This window comes from Phyllopteryx taeniolatus, chromosome 5 (genome assembly GCF_024500385.1).
Source record: "Phyllopteryx taeniolatus isolate TA_2022b chromosome 5, UOR_Ptae_1.2, whole genome shotgun sequence".
In the NCBI taxonomy this organism is placed as follows: Eukaryota; Metazoa; Chordata; class Actinopteri; order Syngnathiformes; family Syngnathidae; genus Phyllopteryx; species Phyllopteryx taeniolatus.
Genome location: NC_084506.1, coordinates 17,948,395 through 17,969,082, shown reverse-complemented (window position 1 = coordinate 17,969,082; position 20,688 = coordinate 17,948,395).

Here is a 20,688-nt window from a genome sequence, read left to right as displayed (position 1 = left end):
TTTTGATGGCAAGAAAATGAAAAAAACATAGACTAATACAATTTGATTTGTCAGATCCAAACAAAGAAGGTACTCAGAAGAATGCCAATGTCCTCCAAATTTCAAAGACTGTGGTTTGTATGGCAACAAATGATTCCTGCAGAACTATGAGGCAGCCTTGCTAATCCATAGTAAACATCAGTCTAAAGCAAATATTTTTCTTCACATGTAAAAGTGTAAAAAAAAAAAGTTTCAAGTGGTGGTCATGTAATAAGCAAACACTGTTCACGGCAAAAGCTACAACAAACAGAAAATAAGTGGGATAGATCACCACACTCTATAAAGTAACACGCAGTCTTTACTCTAGTGTTTACTCTGATATGAAAGTCGAGCTGGCTTCTTGAGTGACAATATGATTCTCATTTGCTTCTGAGGGCTTTTTCCTTTATCAAAAGGGACAGGCGTGGCGAGATCAAAGTGTATCCTCCAGATTGTCCCTGAGACACTTTCTCACTGAGAAGGCAAGCTTTTAAAGAACTTGTGACAAGTGTATTGCCTTTGAAGCCGATTGGGACTGTTACAGGCTCATGTTTCACGATGCAGTTCAAGACACACGGTCCACACAATTCAGATGTTCAGATCATGTAGTTGACTGAGTACCACGCAAATGTGCCTACGCAAGATGTTTTCTCCCAAACCCCTGGAATGCAAACTAGTTATGACGAATAGGACTGTGTCCATAAAAAGCACTTGCTGACAACACTTAGGAGTCTTCGTGTCCCTGAGGAAAGATTGAGTGCATCAAGAAGCTTTGAAATATATATATTATCTCTCAAACATGGTATGAAATCTCATGCTGCAAAGTACTACTCTTTCCACTACGTCAATAGAATGTGATCTGCGGCACCATTTAAATCTGGCAGCTACTCATTCATTAAGAGCCAAGGGATTTTCTTTTCTTTCACTTGATTATATTATCTTGTTCATTTGTGTCATAATTCTCCAAAAGGGGACCCGAGGGAAACAAATTTGGAGGTAGACTGAGGTCTTTTATAAAGTGCAGTACATAGAGAGTAAAACAGGCAACTAAGGACAAGCAATTTGGACTGAGGCAGACAAACAGCATCCAAGGTCAAAGGCAGTATCAGGATCAAGACTGCCAATCAAAGCAGAGCGCACTGCGACGCTAGGGGATATGTCTCGAAGACAGCCTAAAAGATGGAAGACAGACTGGAAAAGTGACTGACAAAAAGCAACTAAAACTAGTAACCTTCAGAAATAGAAATACACTCAGGGTATACCACAACAATCTGCTAAAACAGTAACAATTTCGATTGTGTTTTAAAGGTTTTCATGTGGAGTCGACAGCATTATCAAAAAACATCTGTTTTCCCCCCAGAATTTTTCAATTTGCAGGCACATTCTGAAAAACCCTCCTTACTGAATACAGTAGAACTTCAATTTTTGTGATGAATTCATTCCAAAAAGTTCCACATCAGTTTTTCCCATAGGAAATAATGTAACTCCAACACATCTGTTACATACACCCAAACATATTAACTAAAACTATATTTGATAGAGAATAACAATAGCTTAACATACAGAAAATGTGAAATACACTGTATGTAAATGACTAATGAAATGCATATATGAACATTAAACAGTTTTACCTTGATAGAAGACTCATGGCGTATGGAAAATGGCGAGGAGTAATGGAGGACGGATGGGTTGTTGTTTGGAAGGTTAACCTGCCATTTCCATACTTTGTGACAAGTTCTTTCTTGAATTCTATGGAGTTTCTCATCGCCTTTACCATACCAGCTCGAAAGTACAATGGACACCAGTCACACAAAAATCTGTCAACGATGTGGATTTCCCATACATCCTGGCGAGATCATCAACATTTTTCTACTTTGGTACAAGTTCTTTCTTAACGTCTATGCTTCTCTCTAGTGTCGTGTTTCTCAACTTCATCATCAAAGAGAACAGTCTTAGAACAGTTTTAGTGGCTTATTGAGCCGTTTGGTATGTTTAGTTTTCAACTGTACAAAAACCGAGCGGATGTACGAAAACTAAAGAAAATTCTGCAAAATAAAATTGTTCGAAAAACTAATCTTATAAAAACTGGGGTATATGATAGCCAAGGTTCCACTGTATGTTTAGATTGGATACCGTTTAGGTCATGCATATTGGGGAAATCAAAGGACTTGGTTAGAACATTAACAGTTATTGCGCAACAGAATTCAGATTAAATCAAGGTAGGAAGCAATGGTGCCTTTTCTTCACTTCACTCAACTATTTTTTTTTCATCAAGATCATCAAAGATAACCTCACCGACAGAAAAGAAATGATGTGGCAACGGTGTCATGGCCTTGGATATCCTTCCTATGAGGGACAAAACTTGGCACGAGGGGGCTCCTTATTGTATAATGATTTATAGCAGTGGCACAGTGGCCCAGGTTTGAATCTCGGCTCCTGTGTCGAGTTTGCGTGTTCTCCCTGTGTAGGCTTTCTCCGCATATTCCAACTTCCTCCCACATTCCCAAAACATGCAAATTAGGTTCATTGTCAACTCCGTGAGTGTGAATGTTTGTTCGTCTAGACTTGCCCTGCAATTGGCTGGCAAACTGTAATAGTACCCCGCCTCTCGCCCAAAGTCAGCCGGGATAGGCTCCAGCTCACCCACGACCCTGAAGACAAGCGCAATGTCTCAATAATTTATTTCACATTTTGGCTCAGTGAATTACCATAAAATTTGAGCAACCTGCAATTTTTAAATATATCTAAATCATTAAGCGAGCTCAACAAGCAATATGGAAAATGGATTAATGGCATTGAGCAAGCTTTTAAAGTGAGGATAGGTATACGTTTTCTTGATGGAGTTTAGAATGTTTAAAATTAATTATTATTTTTCAAATATTTGTAATGGGATAGGAGAATTTCTCTCTGAATGTCCTGAACTGCAGTTTTGTCGCCAGTGTTGTATTCTTTTCATCAACTGCGCTAAGTAGTGCACTTCGTTTTGCATCAATTGCATTAAAACAAGATCATTCAACTATCAATTCCACATAATCACCAGAATTCTTAACCATCACTTATCGACTTTTATGCTCATCCCCATTTCAACCTACATACCGAAATGTATGGACAAACAGTTGCCACATGACTCAATCCTTTTTAAGGGCCGGTGAGTAGAGTAAGGTCTAGGATTAACAAGGACAGGTTGAATTACATCTGGAGTTTGGGGGCAATTCAATAGGAAGTGAATCAATCCGAGGATTAATTGTTGCGCCACATCCTGAACAGTAGACACTCGATACAGCCGGAGGGACAGAGCTAAAAATGAAGTGAAATACAGACAACATACAAGCCTTCAACAATTTGTATTGTGACTGACTGAAGCATACCCGACATAATGGAAAAAAAAAAAAAATCCCTTTCACCTTGATGTGAAGCAGAAAAGTATAGTTCGGTACGTCTTCCTAAAAATGTAAATTAATTTACTTCATTTGGCGTTATACTGTATTATGATTTTCCTACATCCTAAAAAAAAAATAAAATCAAATAAAATAAAAAAGCCTTGGACTGCAAGTCCAGAATTCTGGTCTTGACATTCTAGTAATGAACACTGATTGCAGAGGCAGACTAACTGCACATTTAAAGATGCTGTGGTAAAGAACAGCTTTGGAGCGGATTTACACCCCAACTCCCAAGTTTGACGTGTACCGTGCCAATGGTGACGACAGACTCATTAAACGCTGCCTTCCCTTGTGTGACAGCAACCATTTGTTTAGCAGCCTATCTCCTCTCCGGCTGGCCCGGATGCGACAAGTCAGAAAGCACATGAAGAGCCTTGCGTAGACACCTGACAAATGAATGCAGCCCTGCCTCTGACTCTGTGGAAGAATAATGTCCAAGAGGAATCAATTTCCTGCTATGAATCTCAGCTTAGGTGAAAAAGCTACAGGATGTTTTGCAGGGGATCGTGTGCACACAATGGAAACGGAATGTAATATGTGGAAAAACAGATGTGGAAAGATTGTAACATATCTGATGAATCATCTGTGAATGTTATTTTTTATTTTTTTTTGTTCTGTTCGGCTGTTAGGTCAAGCAGAATGGAAAATCTGTATCCCTTTAATGCCGGAACAGTTTTACTGTGTCACAGTGGAGTTTTTAAGCTTCCGCTGTGGTATTATAATTGAGGTTTATTGAGAATCAGACTCGATCAGTCGAACAGAACAAAGTTTCTAGAAGGGAGAAAGAAACAAAGACAAAAGACAAAGCACTAATTGTAAACAGGATGAGTGAAGTAAATCATTACATTATCTACAACAATTAAACATGAAATATGAGTGTTGCATGGGGCTGTAGTGCTACACCCTGTGAGGGAAGGACAGGACAAGATAGAACAGGACAAGGACAGGAGAAGAAGCATGCAGGACAAGGGTCGTGAGCCCGGCTCTACAACTGTGGTGGCATTAATTATGTGAATTCTAAAAGTCTACAGGACGAGAGTATAAGTGAGGGGATACAGAAGCGATTTGGATATTCATGAGTTATTTGTCGCAACAAGTGCGTGACCCCACACCCAGTGAAAGAGTCCTAGGGGTGTGTGTATGAGGATAAATGCAAGTGAATTGATACCGTTTCACATGCACAAAGACTGACATAAATGTCCTGTAATTGCTGTGGCCGCAACGCGGCGGCTGGGGAGCCCACCCAATCAATCGAGGGGCGGGATCGGGCCCAGGGTTCCACCCGAGAGCAGCGCGGTGGACGGGACACGTCCCACACCGAGGGACCCACCGAGGAGCCCCGACAACTGGCCACCCAGTGGGTGACGCAGGGACCCAATGCCATCACCCCCCCCACCCCCGCCCCCGCCCCCCCCCAGCCAACCCCGCGGGTGGTTATTAAAAAAGCTGTTGTTGTGCACTTTATTCATCTATATCAAAATACAGCGGAACCTCTTCGGTTGAACACAATCAGTTCTGAGATGCTGGCTGATCCCCAAATGTTTTAAAATTTTGAACGAATTTTAGCAAATTCTATCCATCCATCCATCTATCCATCCATCCATTTTCCGAGCCGCTTTTCCTCATTAGGGTCGCGGGCTACTGGAGCCTATCCCAGCTATCATCGCCAGGAGGCGGGGTACACCATGAAATTGCCCGTAGATGTGAATGTGAGTGCGAATGGTTGTTTGTTTGTATGTGCCCTGCGATTGGCTGCCAACCAGTTCAGGGTGTACCCCGCCTCCTGCCCGATGATAGCTGGGATAGGCTCCAGCACGCCCGCGAAATGTAATTGACATTTTAGTATTCTTACCTGATTCTTGCTAAATTTATGTCTACTGAGATCACACATGGCGCTCAGATCGCTTGTCTTGTCATGTATAATGTCGGGCCAATCGCCAAGGTTTTGTTGTGCTTTGGAGGCATATTTCCCTCCTAAATTTGGTTTTATTTGTATCTGGGGCATTTGACTGTATTCATTCATAGGCTAATTATGTATAGCAAAATTACCAGTGAAATCTGCTGTAATAGATGCCTACTCACGCTGTGTAAATGCACGTTCATCAAAACCTCACTCTTCAGCTATCGACCATTGAGTATGGTGTGGGGGAGTGTTCGAACCCTTAGAGTGGCTGGACAGGATTGGATTGGAAGAGAGCTTTTCGGGGGTGAGTGTGACAGATTCCAACTTGCGCTGTGCATATCTACATTTGTTAAAACTTCACTCGTCGGAAGCTTAAAAGAGGGCGCCGGCAGCTCTCAATCGGTGAGTATGGTGGTGGCGGGGCTCAGAATCACCACCGTTACACTTCTTCAAACTAAATGTGTATCAACTTTACACACCTAGGATCTTAGAAAAAACTCTAGCACTAGTGGGAAATTTTCATCCAATATGTTATGCAGCACCTAACAAGTGACTATCTTTTATATGAATGTTAAAAGATTTGTAGAGCCCAACGTGCATTGAAGTTATCCCGCTAGATCATGGTTAAAATCTGTGAACCTAAATGTATACGAATGAAAGCAAAATTGGGATAAAGGGGTGTTTGAAAAAAGCAATTGAAATTCTGGAAACCCGAAACATCTGAGCTGTTAGAAAAGGCTCAAAAACCTTGTTTCTTATCAGCCCAAGATGGGCAAAAAAGAAAAATACATGGGGGTATTTATCTCCAAAGCTTCCCTTTGATACTCCTTGGTAATAAATCTGACTCCAGTTTTCAAAGCCCTGATACGATTCTGTGGAACACACTCTGTCAGTGTGTCACTTCAAAAACCTCCATTTAACTCACATACCTCTTTGGCTTTTAAGGGTGCCTAACTCGCGCCGGAATATATTCCAATTCTGCAAACACTCACTCTCATTGTTGTCCACCCCAGCCTTTATGCTAATGAGTTATTGTGACAAGAGGCGAGAGGAATCACAAGTTACTTCTCTAATCTACAAACAGATTTGCCTCACAGGGAACAAAAAGAGAAGCTAATTGCAGGTTTGCTTGTCACCATGATAAAAGCTAGATATTCAAGGAATAAACACACACTCTGGCATGGCTAATTACATTTGAAATTGACCCATTTATCTTCATCTGAAAGGCATGGAGATAAGACGGCTATATAATTTAGCTACGCTATTAATCTTAAGGAAGACAAGGAATGGATCCCACCTATGTTTCAAAAACTAAAACTATTGTTTGTACGGGAAGAGACTTTTCCCCCCACAATAAAGGCTCAAGAGAGAGAGCAATTATTCTACGATTTATAAGGTAATGCCCCTCCTTGAGCCGTCACCTTATCATGGTGGAGGTGGAGGCCTGGACGTGGGGCTCGAAGGCAAGCATAGCCTGAAAGGGTAATGTGGGTCCCCCTTCCCATGGGCTCACCACCTGTGGGAGGGGCCATAGGGGTCGGGTGCAGTGTGAGCTGGGCGGTGGCCGAGGGCAGGGACCTTGGCAATCCGATCCCCGGCTACAGAAGCTGCCTCAAGGAATGTGGAACGTCACCTCTCTGGCAGGGAAGGAGCCCGAGCTGCTGTGTGAGGTTGAGAGGTTCCGACTGGATATAGTCCAGCTCGCCTCCACACACACCTTGGGCTCTGGTACCAGTTCTCTTGAGAGGGTTTGGTCTCTCTTCCACTCTGGAGTTGCCCACGGTGAGAGGGACTGAGCAGGTGTGGCTATACTTATTTCTCCCTGCCTCGGCGCCTGTACATTGGGGTTCACCGCGGTGGATGAGAGGGAAGCTGTGATCTCCAACTCTCACTGGAGCGGTTCACAGCCGAGTGTGAAGCAGTTGGGATGAAAATCAGCACCTCCAAATCTGAGACTATAGTCCTCAGTCGGGAAAGGGTAGACTGCCCTATCCAGGTCGGGGATGAGATCCTGCCCCAAGTGGAGGAGTTCAAGTATCTTGGGGTCTTGTTCACGAGTGAGGAAAGAATGGAATGAGAGATCGACAGGCGAATCGGTGCAGCGGCTGCAGTGATGCGGACTTTGTATCAGTCCGTTGTGGTGAAGAAGGAGCTAAGCCGAAAGACAAAGCTCTCAGTTTACTGGTCGATCTACGTTCCTACCCTCATCTACGATCACGAGCTGTGGGTCGTGACCGAAAGAACTAGAACCCGGATTCAAGCGGCTGAAATGAGTTTCCTCCACAGGGTGTCTTAGAGATAGGGTGAGAAGCTCGGTCATCCGGGAGGGGCTCAAGAGTAGAACTGCTGCTCCTCCGCATTGAGAGGAGCCAGATGAGGTGACTCGGGAATCAGATTAGGATGCACGTCCCACCGAGAGTGGACCCCGGGGACAACCCAGGACACACTGGAGAGACTATGTCTCCCGGTTGGCTGGGAACGCCTCGGGATCCCCCCGGAAGAGCTGTATGAAGTGGCTGGGGAGTGGAAGTCTGGGCTTCCCTGCTAAAGCTACTGCCCCCACAACCCGACCTCTGATGAGCGGAAGAAAATGGATGGATGGATGAATGGATGGATGGATACAAGGTAATGCATTAAGAAATTCTGGTCTTGAGCTTTCTCACGAGTCGTTATCAAAGCCAAGGATAGACTGATATTTTACTCATTAAAATTTCAGAGGTTTCCGGTTTTATAGATAGCGTTTGGAAGGTATGAAAAGTCATGCGGTATGTACTATAGTTCATCAAGGTCAAATCTGGATCTACATTTTGTATGATGGATGAAGTCTCATCATAAGGTGCAAGACAGCTGCAGAGACTTTCTGCTTATGTGTGTTTACTTTCTCACCGTTCAACTATCACAGAGGAAAGTACTTTGTCATGTAGTATGGTGTGCCATATGAAGGGTAAACATAATTAAATCTTGTGTGCATGTCAGAAGAAAAACAAATCCAAACAAATTTTTATTTGAAAAGAACAGACAGAATTGTGTGCATTATAACTAAAAAAATATATAAAGTTCATGATTACCTTGTACAGGGTGTGAGACGTGTATTTTTTTTTTTAACCACAGGATCTTACTGAATATGGTTAGTTTTGAACTTTGTCACTTTGTGGGTCTTTTTGAGTGTTGTGACATACTTAAAGTTCATAAAGGGTTTCCAGGCTATCTTAGCTATACTAGGTACTGCTAAAATGCCACTTCAAACTTCAGTACTGGTTGTCACAAGCTAACGCTGCTAAAGCTGTCAGCTAATGTTAATCTGCGCATCCAACAACACTGCAGCTCTGCTTCACTTTTGAGTTGACATAATAGTGGTACCGTGTAGTCCAGTCTTTATCCAGGTATCGGTCAATTAATCCGTTAATGGGTGGAAAAACTCAATTTGAAGTTGGTATTATTTGAATTTGGCCGACCATGACGTAGCAGTCGGGCCATACTCAAAACAAATCTTAAATACCTATTTTCTGACATGGGTTGCTCACCAAAAATAATCTTGGTTATGTAACGTTAAATTTGGTGGATGGCCAGCCATTCCAGAGACCTGAATATGGCATGTGTATATGTTTCCCGTAATTTCCAGTGTATAATGCGCTTTTTTTCCCCAAAAAATTGTAAAAAAATCAATAGTGCGCATTATACAGAGGTATAGGAGAAAATGAAAAAGCCTTCATATTCTATAAATGTATGCCGTCACCGAGAGGTTATGAAAAAGCTGTACACTTTCATTCAAATGTCACCTCCATCTAGAGGTTATGAGAAAGGTGTAGCCTACACTTTCATTCCAATATGACAGGGGTACGTATTACTGCATATACTGTATGTACAGTTGTGCTCATAAGTTTACATACCCTGGCAGAATTTGTGAAATATATATATTTTTTTAAATATGACTGAACAACAACCATCATTCATTTCTTTATGGTTATGTTTTGTTCGATGATAATGCTTTTCTGAAATGCTTGACAATTTAATTTGAATCCCATTAAAATAAAATTAAATGTGTTTACCTCACCCTTCATGTTTTCTTTAAAGAATTGTACCCATCTTACAAATTCTGCCTGGGTAATCAAACATATGAGCACAACTGTGTGTTTTCTCATTTACGAAATAAAAGTAAGGCTGTGAATTCCAAAATAAGAGCAAGTGAATAAAAAAGGTATTACATGTTCAAATAAAGTGCTTAATTTCAGAATAATTCTTTGAAAAAATACATGTTTTGATCATATGGATAGAAGCAAAATCATTACACATAGGTAGAAGGGTTTTCCAGAATTTTTAGGTCAACTTTTGGGGTGAGCATTATACATGGGTGTGCATTGTACACGATAAATTAAGGTATTTACCACAAAGAAAATAAATAAATAAATAAAAATACATTAAAAAAGGAAAGCGGCACGGTGGACGACTGGTTAGAGCGTCAGTCTCACAGTTCTGAGGAGCGGGTTTCAATCCCCGGTCCCGCCTGTGTGGAGTTTGCATGTTCTCCCCGTGCCTGCGTGGGTTTTCTCCGGGCACTCCGGTTTCCTCCCACATCCCAAAAAGATGCATTAATTGGGGACTCTAAATTGCCCGTAGGTGTGAATGTGAGTGCGAATGTTGTTTGTTTGTATGTGCCCTGCGATTGGCTGGCAACCAGTTCAGGGTGTACCCCGCCTCCTGCCCGATGACAGCTGGGATAGGCTCCAGCACGCCCGCGACCCTAGTGAGGAGAAGCGGCTCAGAAAATGGATGGATGGATGTATGGATAAAAAAGGAAACGAATTTCTTTATGGGGACTCGCTTTTCTGATCAGATGGGTCACCGCTTGTCTCGCCACAAAGCCCTAGCAGCACCCCGTTTTTAAAAGAAAAATGTTTAAGGTTTGTTAGGCATCACAAGGTAGTCTACATCAGTCACTCATTTTGTTTCGACTTCACTCTGAATTTTCCCCAAATAATCAATGGCAGAATCCATATGGACTGTAATGTACAGTATAGAGCTGACAACTGGGCATGATTTTGGGTCTATACACTACAGTATCTTATTTAATACTGAACAAATAAACACTGATGACATTTGAGATGATCTACATTCAGCTCCACTGAGGGATCACTTTATCACACACTGAGATCCATTTGATGCTTCAGTGAGTATAATGCAAAAGGTCTCCAATCTCTGAGAACACCTGCGTGTCTACTCTCTATCATTCTGTTCACGTATCCAGAAAAATGATAAGTTTATCTCATGCAAGTGGCTCTGAATTTTTATTTTTACTACAACCCCAATTCCAATAAAGTTGGGACATTGTGTTAAACATAAATAAAAACGGAATACAATGATTTGCAAATCATGTTCAACCTATATTTAATTGAATACACGACAAAGACAAGATATTTAATTTTCAAACTGATAAACTATTGTTTTTAGAAAAGAATCATTAACTTTTAATTTTATGGCTGCAACACTTTCCAAAAAAGCTGGTATAGGGTCATGTTTACCACTGTGTTACATCACCTTTTCTTTTAACAACATTCAATAAACGTTTGGGAACTGAGGACACTAATTGTTGAAGCGTTGTAGGTGGAATTCTTTCCCATTCTTGGTTGATGTACAGCTTCAGCTGTTCAACAGTCGGAGGTCTCCGTTGTCGTATTTTATGCTGCATAATGCGCCACACATTTTCAATGGGAGACAGGTCTGGACTGCAGGCAGGCCAGTCTAGTACCCACACTCTTTTACTACAAAGTCACGCTGATGTAACGTGCAGAATGTGGTTTGGCATTGTCTTGCTGAAATAAGCAGTGGCGTCCATGAAGACGTTGCTTGGATGGCAGCATATGTTTCTCCAAAACCTGTATGTACCTTTCAGCATTAATGATGTCTTCACAGTTACCCATGCCATTGGCCCCATACCATCACAGATGTTGGCTTTTGAACTTTGCGTCCATAGCAGTCCGGATGGTTCTTTTCCTCTTTGGCCCGGAGGACACTTAGGGATGTAGCGCCGAACTGTATTTACTGACATTGGTTTTCTGAAGTGTTCCTGAGCCCACGTGGTAATATCCTTTACACATTGATGTCGGTTTTTGATCCAGTGCCGCCTGAGGGATCGAAGGTCACGGGCATTCAATGTTGGTTTTTGGCCTTGCCGCTTACATGCAGTGATTTCTCCAGATTCTCTGAACCTTTTGATGATATTATGGACCGTAGATGATGAAATCCCTAAATTCCTTGCAATTGTACGTTGAGGAACATTCTCCTTAAACTGCTCGACTATTTTCTCACGCACTTGTTCACAAAGAGGTGAACCTCGCCCCATCTTTGCTTGTGAATGACTGAGCAATTCAGGGAAGCTCCGTTTATACCCAATCATGGCACCCACCTGTTCCCAGTTAGCCTATTCACCTGTGGGATGTTCCAAACAGGTGTTTGATGAGCATTCCTCAACTTTCTCAGTCTTTTTTGCCACCTGTCCCAGCTTTTTTGGAACGTGTTGCAGCCATAAAATTCTAAGTTAAACAATAAAGTTTATCAGTTTGAACATTAAAATCTTGTCTTTGTAGTGTATTCAATTAAATATAGGTCGAACACGATTTGCAAGTCATTGTATTCTGTTTTTATTTAAGTTTAACACAACGTCCCAACTTCATTGGAATTGGGGTTGTAGTATAAGATGATGTATTCAGCAAAATATTTCCAATTACAGTTTCTGGCCAAAGATTGATATTCAAATGTTAAGTCTGATGATGGTAACACCTCATTTTTGATATGTTCGTCTAATAAAGCCATATTGTATCTTTAGGGAAGGAAATTCATTGATGGAAAAGCCTGCTCATTCTAGTACGTTCAGGTAGTAATTGCGTCATGGCTACGATTGATACCAAACTCAAACAAAAATAACTGATACGTAAGTGGTTTGTTGAAGGCCCAAGTCCCTTGAATTCTCCAACCTTTTGGGAATGGTCGTATTCTCATGTGCCCTTTGATTTCACCAATTGTTTTAAGATCTATGTGTGTTATAACCATTCAACATATTTCTGGAAGTAAATGCTTTATTAATGCAATGGAAAGGTCCTGATCCAATGGTAGTTTCGGCAGCTCGACCCTACTAAACTTACCTTAATGAGTTGTCTAAGCAAATCTCTGAATTACAAAAGTACTCTTCTCCATCACACGGCGTTTTATAGGTTTGACAAGTCTTTAGTGAACATAAGGAGGGCTTGTTTTCAAAAGGTTTTTAAGACTCATGTTATGTAAACAATAAACAATGTTCCATAGGATGCAGCTTACAGTGTGGTAGCCTACACTCTCTGCATATGAAAGTGTAAAGCTGAGGTGGTGGGAGGTATAGTCAATTAAGTGTGAAATGATCTACTTGGCGGCATAGTTCAGTGACAGGGCCTTGAATTAAGAAAGAATGGGAGAGTATGAGTTAGTCTCACTCGCCTTATTAGATTGTATTATTCAAAAGTCAAAGTTGGCTGGCTCATATCTGCCTTAATCAATTGAAAAATGAAATCAAGTGATAAAGCCATTTCAGATGAGGCGGTTGAACTCATTAATACGGTTCACTGCTGCAGCTCCAAAGCATCACTCTCCTGATATTAATTAAAAACGCAGCTAAGCGGACAAGCTTCCCTGATAGTTTCAGTTTGTCTGTACAATGAGAGACATCATTTAAAAGTTATTTTGTGCATAATACTCAGTTCTTTGTTTGAATAATACAGCTGCATATTTTCTGAGTATTCAATTCAAACCCTGTTTCCTTGCTGGCTCATGTCAAGAGTTAATGCTCAGGTTGTGTCACATCCAAACCACACTTCCTGCAGACAACAGTGGCTACAGAGATCACACACCAATTTGTCTATGTCACTGCATTCAGGAGCAGAAAGACTTATGGGCTGTAATATTCCTGTCAAGATGTCACAGGCAAAAACAGTGCATCTTACTTGTAATTGCTGCCCTTCCTGTGACACAACCATTTCCAACAGTCCAAGCAGGCTTCTGTACTTGTGGGACTCTGCACCCGAAGCCCATAAAGTATTCAAGTATCCCATTTCCCTTTGTAAAATGTCTCACTAGAGACACAGCATCACCCTCATTGCCTTCTGCACCTATCAATACTGTGAAATTTATACCACGTTAAGAATCTTCATTGTAATTTATCTTACGCCGACGCAATGAATGCGATATGTATCTCTGATGACTGGGCTTTGAGTCTGTAAGTGATCCATTTCAGCATGATTAAGGCATGTGTAAATGTCAGAGCTCTAAGTGTGAAAGCTAAAGTTTTAACACTTCAACCTTTGGCAGTATCCCGAGGTACAATCCTGGAAGCCAGTGGAACCATAGACCACTAATTAACACGGAACACTCTGTAGGGTTATTTAATCAGAAATGCAGTTTCCCTTCATCATATCTCTACGCGTGCATTTCAGCAATCAAGCAAATTGAGTTTGTGCGATGTGCACGTCAGCCCCGTCAAACACTAATTTGTGGTCAGGCAGGAAAAAAATAAAAACATTTAAAAATTAAAAATAAATCTACCTGAGGATGAATATCCTTTTCATGAAACACTGTGCAACGTTCCAATACTTCATGCTGCCAACACTCAGTGCCAATGTAGGCAGCAGTTTGCCCAGCATCTGGTAGGCCTTTTTGTGAGAATATACTATAGTGTGGTACTGTAGATGAGGTTGTGGCAAATCCCACTATCATGCAGTAGATCTAAGTTTCATTCATGTCACACACCTGCTCAGTGTGTGTCTTTGTAATGCATGTAACCACAACCTTTCCCGACTGTAATCCTGTAAACGGTGAAATACAACCTCAACACTGAAACACCTTTTAACTTAATATGTTGCTATTTACACATCCAGGAATATATATATATATATATATATATATATATATATATATATATCCATCCATTTTCTACCGCTTATCCGAGGTCGGGTCGCGGGGGCAGTAGCTTTAGCAGGGACGCCCAGACTTCCCTCTCCCCAGCCACTTCATCCATCTCTTCCGGGGGGATCCCGAGGCGTTCCCAGGCCAGCCAAAGGATGTAGTCTCGGAACACCTCACCAGGGAGGCGTCCGGGAGGCATCCGAATCAGATGCCCCAGCCACCTCATCTGGCTCCTCTCGATGTGAAGGAGCAGCGGCTCTACTCTGAGATCCTCCCGGATGACCGAGCTTCTCACCCAATCTCAAAGGGAGAGACGAGACGACAACAGCCGCCTCACAGTGAAGACAGGGGCCCCATCCACGAAATTGGGGGGAGGAGGGGGCCTGGAAGGCGGGACCAGAGGGGACTCCCGGGCGAGCTTGAGCAGGCTGACGTGAAAAGCAGGGTGGACCCCCATTGACCTTAGGAGCCTAAGCTTCATGGTGACCGGGTTGATGATCTTTGTGATGGGGAAGGGCCCCACGAACCTGGGAGCGAGCTTCCTGGACTCCACCCGGAGTGGAATATCAGAATCAGAATCATAGTTCGGGGCCGGTGTCCTCGTACGGTCAGCTGCGGTCTTGTAGGACCGTCCCTGGTGCAGCAGCATCTGGCGGGCTCGCTCCCAGGTCCTCCTGCAGCGTCTCACAAAGGTCAATCCACCTGGAACCGTGGACTCTGGGGCAATGGCAGGAAACAGAGATGGTTGGTAACCATGCACAACGTGAAAAGGCGATAGACCAGTGGATGCAGAGGGGAGGGAATTGTGAGAAAACTCGACCCAAACCAGTTTCTGAGACCAGGATTGTGGCTCCTGTGCAGAGAGACATCGAAGCCCAGTCTACAGGTCCTGGTTCAGCCTCTCAGTTTGTCCGTTGGTTTCAGGATGAAACCCAGATGACGGTAGCACCTATGAGACTGCATAACTCCTTCCAAAATCGCGAAATGAATTGGGGGCCCCTATCAGATACCATATTCTTGGGGAAACCATGAAACTTGAATAACTGGTGTATCATTAACTCGGCAGTGTCTTTAGCTGAAGGGAGTTTCGGAAGTGCAATGAAGTGTGCCATCTTAGAGAACCTGTCCACAACTGTGAGAATGGTGGTATTACCTTTTGAGGCCGGTAATCCCGTCACAAAGTCTACAAGGATGTCTGACCAAGGACGTTGTGGTGTTGGCAGGGGTCGCAATTCCCCAGAAGGACGTGTACGAGAGGACTTGTTAGCAGCACATACCCGGCAAGCATTGACATAGTTGATAACATCCCTTCTAACATTGGGCCACCAAAAGCGCTGTTCGACCACAGATTGAGTTTTGGCAATACCTGGGTGACATACAGTCCGGTTAGTGTGAGCCCAGTGGATGACTCTTCCCCTTAAGGTCGGAACCACATAAAGACTGTTTTCAGGGCAAATTTCAGGGTTAAGAGTGTTCTTCAGAGCCTCTTTTACCGCAGTCTCAATGTCCCAAATAAAAACAGAAATTAAACATGACTCGGGCAAAATGTCTGTGTGGCGAGGTAAGATCATGCAAAGGCGAGGCTATAGAACTGAAATTTCTAATTAACTTTCTGTAGAAATTAGCAAACCCTAAGAACCATTGTACGTCCTTGCGTGACGTGGGAGTGGGCCAATTAGTCATGGCATCAACTTTGCAAGGGTCCATTTTGAGTTCACCTGGAGCCAGCACAAACCCCAAAAAAGAAACGGACGCCTTGTGGAACTCACATTTCTCAGCCTTGACATAAAGTTCATTCTGCAGTAACCGCTGCAATACAGAGCGGACATGAATAATGTGAGTGTTCTCATCCGGGGAGAATATCAAAATATCCTCCAAATATACAAAAATGTACACATTCAACATGTCACGCAAGACATCATTGACAAAGTTCTGGAAAACAGCTGGAGCGTTAGTGAGTCCAAAAGGCATTACCAAATAGTCGTAATGTCCCGTTGGTGTGTTGAATGCTGTTTTCCATTCATCCCCCTCCCTTATCCTGACTAGATGATATGCATTTCTTAAGTCTAGTTTGGTGAAAACCTTGGCTCCCTCCAGGAACTCAAAGGTGGTGGAGATGAGAGGAAGAGGGTACCTGTTTTTCACAGTTATGTCGTTGAGACCCCGGTAATCGATACAGGGTCTCAGAATCTTGTCCTACTTGTCCACAAATAAAAATCCGGCTCCCGCAGGGGATGAAGATGGGCGAATAATCCCGGCTGACAGTGATTCATCCACATACTCCTTCATAGCCTTGTGAAAGAGAGAACAACCTCCCTCGTGGAGGTGTGGTTTCAGGCAGCAAGTCAACTGCACAGTCATAAGGTCTGTGGGGTGGAAGGGACACAGGTAACAGGTGGGCACTTGAGATAAGTCACGATCCCCTGATGGGATCTGTGGATTTTCATTTGCAACATATCCCTGAACATCACATGGAGGCTTGAAACAGTTCTGGGCCCAAGTGCTGCCCCATGACATAACATGCCCAGAGGACCAGTCAATGTGGGGGTTATGTAATTTGGTCCCTAAAATAAGGTCATGATTCATGGCGTCAAAAACATGAAAACTAATACGTTCGGAAGGAGAATCAGGAAATGTCGATGTGAGTGTTTGGGTGCGGTGAGTGATCTTTCCCATAAAACTGGCGTCTGCAGCATAGGTGTTGCGGTGGCGTTTTATTTCAAAGGTTCTAAGGTGCATCCGTCTAACGAGGAGGGAGTTGAGTAAGTTTGCATCAGAACCAGAGTCAATTAATACAGGTGTATGAATTTCTTGATCAGGAGAGCATAGTGTCACTCTAGGAAGAACCCGGGCCGGGTCTTCCTTAATGAAATTAAGACTCACCTCTCCCGTACCCTTGCTTCTGGCACCGGCAACCTTGACGTGACAGTTGCTCACGGAATGACCCAACTGCCCGCAGTAGAAGCACCGCCTTTCCCTCAGCCGGCGTTGACGTTCCTTAGGGGAGAGATGGAACCTGCCCAGTTGTATGGGTTCTTCCGTGGTGACGCTAACTAGTGGATTGAGACCGGCAACAGGGGATCTGCCTTGGTTTGGCTGGTCACCGAGGCTCGTCCTCCAAGTGCGCGGTGACGCAGCCCTCCGCCGAACTCCGTCCAGCTCGCGATCCAAAAGCCGTTTGTCGATCTTTACGGCGAGAGCGATGAGAGTGTCCAAGTCGGTTGGCAGGTATAGTGGGACCAAAAGATCTTTGACGCCGGGGGAAAGTCCTTGAAAAAAATGCATCAAGCAGTACCGTGTTATTCCACTGACTCTCAGCTGCTCGGATGCAAAACTCAATCGCGTAATCTGACACCATGCGCTTGCCTTGCTGTAAGGTGACAAGGGAGCGAGCTGCCTCACGATCTGGCGTGGAATACTGGAAAATTTGCTCCATCGTCTATATGAAAGAAGCCCAAGAATGACACGCGGTGGAATTGCAGCTCCATTCAGCAGTAGCCCACGCCTCCGCATGACCAGTCAGGTGGGAAATGACAAAAGCGATTTTTCCCCGCTCGGTGGGGAAGGCAGCTGCCTGCAGCTCAAAGTGGAGTTCGCACTGAATGATGAACGGCTTAATATTCCCAGAATCTCCAGAGAACCTCTCCGGTCAAGAGAGCTGTGGGCAGACAGCAGTGGCAGGTGGCTGCATGGTAAACTGCTTCACATGAAAACATTGGTACCATGGCGGCATCGGGTGTTGTGCCAACTGGTTCCTTCTTCTGAATCATTTTCATAAGAACTTCAAACTGTGAGGCCACCTGTCTCATCATATTGTCCTGATACTATGATAGTCCCTCTAGATGAAGGTGGAGGGCAGCAAGCTGCTCATCCTAAAATTCTCTGTAGAACTGAACCGAGAGTCCAGCTAATTCAACAGGCTTCCAATAGTTATGTACGGTATATGGCTTCTGTTTAAACACATATTCCTCAGTCATTACAACACACAGACACATAATTATCGAAATATAGCCAACTAATACGGGTAAGTGATTCTTGAATGATTGCATTATACTAGACTCCTAATTAAAGCTGCAAAGGTTTTACAAGCCTATAACACGTCCATGATGTTATTGTGCCGATTGTTTGAAATTGACTGTTGATTAATAGTGCCTTGAAGGAAATGAGGCTAAATGGAATGTTCTATTTGTCCCGACCAGGAGAGGCACTCTTGATTCAGTCTCAAGTAGCGCTAAACTACATAACACAAGCTATGGAAAGTTGAGCTCCATCCATGCAGACCTCGACTTTGCCACCTCGCCTCCAAGAACCATTGTTTTGCTCAGCACTGGCAAGGAAAACAGATTCCAGAACATTCAGAGAGAGAGAAAAATAACTACCAGATTAATTAAAGCAGGAATGTAGCATAAAACCTCAATGAGTGTTAAGATTTGAGTATTATAACCAGTGATGTTCCTGAAGACAAGACATTTTAATGTTTATGGGTAATGTGAATGAATCCCTCTGATTTATAAATGAGGGCGGCATAACCCACGACTGAAATGGTAATAGGGACACAAAAAAACTGTATGTAGCATAGAATTGGATGAATAGAAAAAAAATGTCCACAGAACTGGTATTGTGCTATTGCCAGAGGGTTCTGACCGCTGGTCAAGTAGCTTTCTGTGATGAATTAATTAAGGTCATGAGCCGAGGTCATGGTTTGACGGTCATCTACACCACATTACCATATCGCCTAGTTCAATGTGTTAGGATGAATCCAATATTTAGAGTATTACACACATTTTCTGATTAACCTTTGATAAAGACCTGGAATAATACTTTGTTGTGTGTTCATAACACAATAAAAGATTATTGCTGGACACCATTTCCTAAAATATCAAAAGTATTTAGTGATTCTCATGGCAACAGTCTTAGAGATAGGTGATATCAGACAGTGTGACGTCATCTGCTTTATTGATCCTAACTGCAAACTGGCCAAATTTACATTTTACTGTCAGATGAAGGAGGCAGGCAGAATATGAAGGCTGTGACTCCAAAACATGAAGGTAGTAACCTTGTAGTATTATTTTTTTTTTTTTGTGCCATAGGTTCACACTTATGAATTTAAACTTTGGCTGCACCCACTTTTTTACCTGTAAGGAGAGGCGTGTTCCGCTGGGATCATTTACTGACACCGGCATCTACGACCTGGGAGATCAGAAGCAGAATCCTGAGGGGGTGTTGATTCAGACTTTTGCTTTGATTTGTGCTGCTGTATTACGTTGCTCCATTATGCCATTCTACCATTGCATCGAAGGAAACACAAACGGGTGTTGCCCATAAGCCCATGTGTCATTGAATATTTATCAAGTATCTGATTTGAGGGGGAAAGATTTGGCAGGTGGCCTCAAGGCCTGCAACTCAACACCCTGTAATAGAAGCTCTAAAATGCGGCTGTCATTTTTTGCCCCTGGGACATGGTTAATTAATTACATGTCGGCTGTTACACTGCAGTCCCTGAGTAAACCTTTCCACATCAGCGCGATGTTAAACTGTATTAATCTGAAAGAATTATGAAAGTCAGGAGGGGAAAAAATGAAAGGCAGTGCTCTGTAGGTTTTACACTGTCAGGCGTCTTCCAGAAGATCTTTTTGTGGCATGATTAAAGAAAAACATATTAGTCAGATGATTCTTAGTCTAGCTCAGTCTGATTCAACTATTTTTTCCTTGTTTTAATCAAGCTCCTTTTCCATTTTGGTTCATTCATTTTGTAAGGTGCAAATCCAAAAATCTAACGAGGTGCAGACCAAATACTGTATATATTGGACTTTTGGTGTGGTCTGGAGACTTTCGACCTGCAGAAAATGTTTTCAGTAGCCTGTAACCATTTAGAATATTCCAGCTTCCTCACGCATTACAAAAACATATATGTCAGGTTCCCTGAAGACTCAAAATTGTCAATTGGACTGGTGAATGGGAATGGTTGGGTGTGAATGTATCCTGCTACTGGCTGGCGAAAAGTGCAGGGTCTACTCTGCCTCTCGCCCAAAGTCAGCTGGGACACTAATGGGAACAAATGGTATAGAAAAAGCATGGATGGATATTAAAGCTCTTGGCAAAGGCCAGTTTTGCCCCATTTTTGTATTTAGTAGCACTGTTTTTCTCTTACTATGACACACACTTCAGTCCGGAGAAGAAATGTACTATACATCCTTGCACATGCTTTTGACCAATGAGAGAAGACTGTGATCTCATGTAACTTGTTGAGACGTACTGTATTTTGGTTTCCCAACAGTCTGATTTGGATTACAGATACCCAGTTTACTGAGGTTTATCTGCCCGTTTTGAGTGATGCTAGTTCAAATCACAGCCGCCTGGATCAGTAACACCAATGCTGATGTTTCTTTAAGTCACATT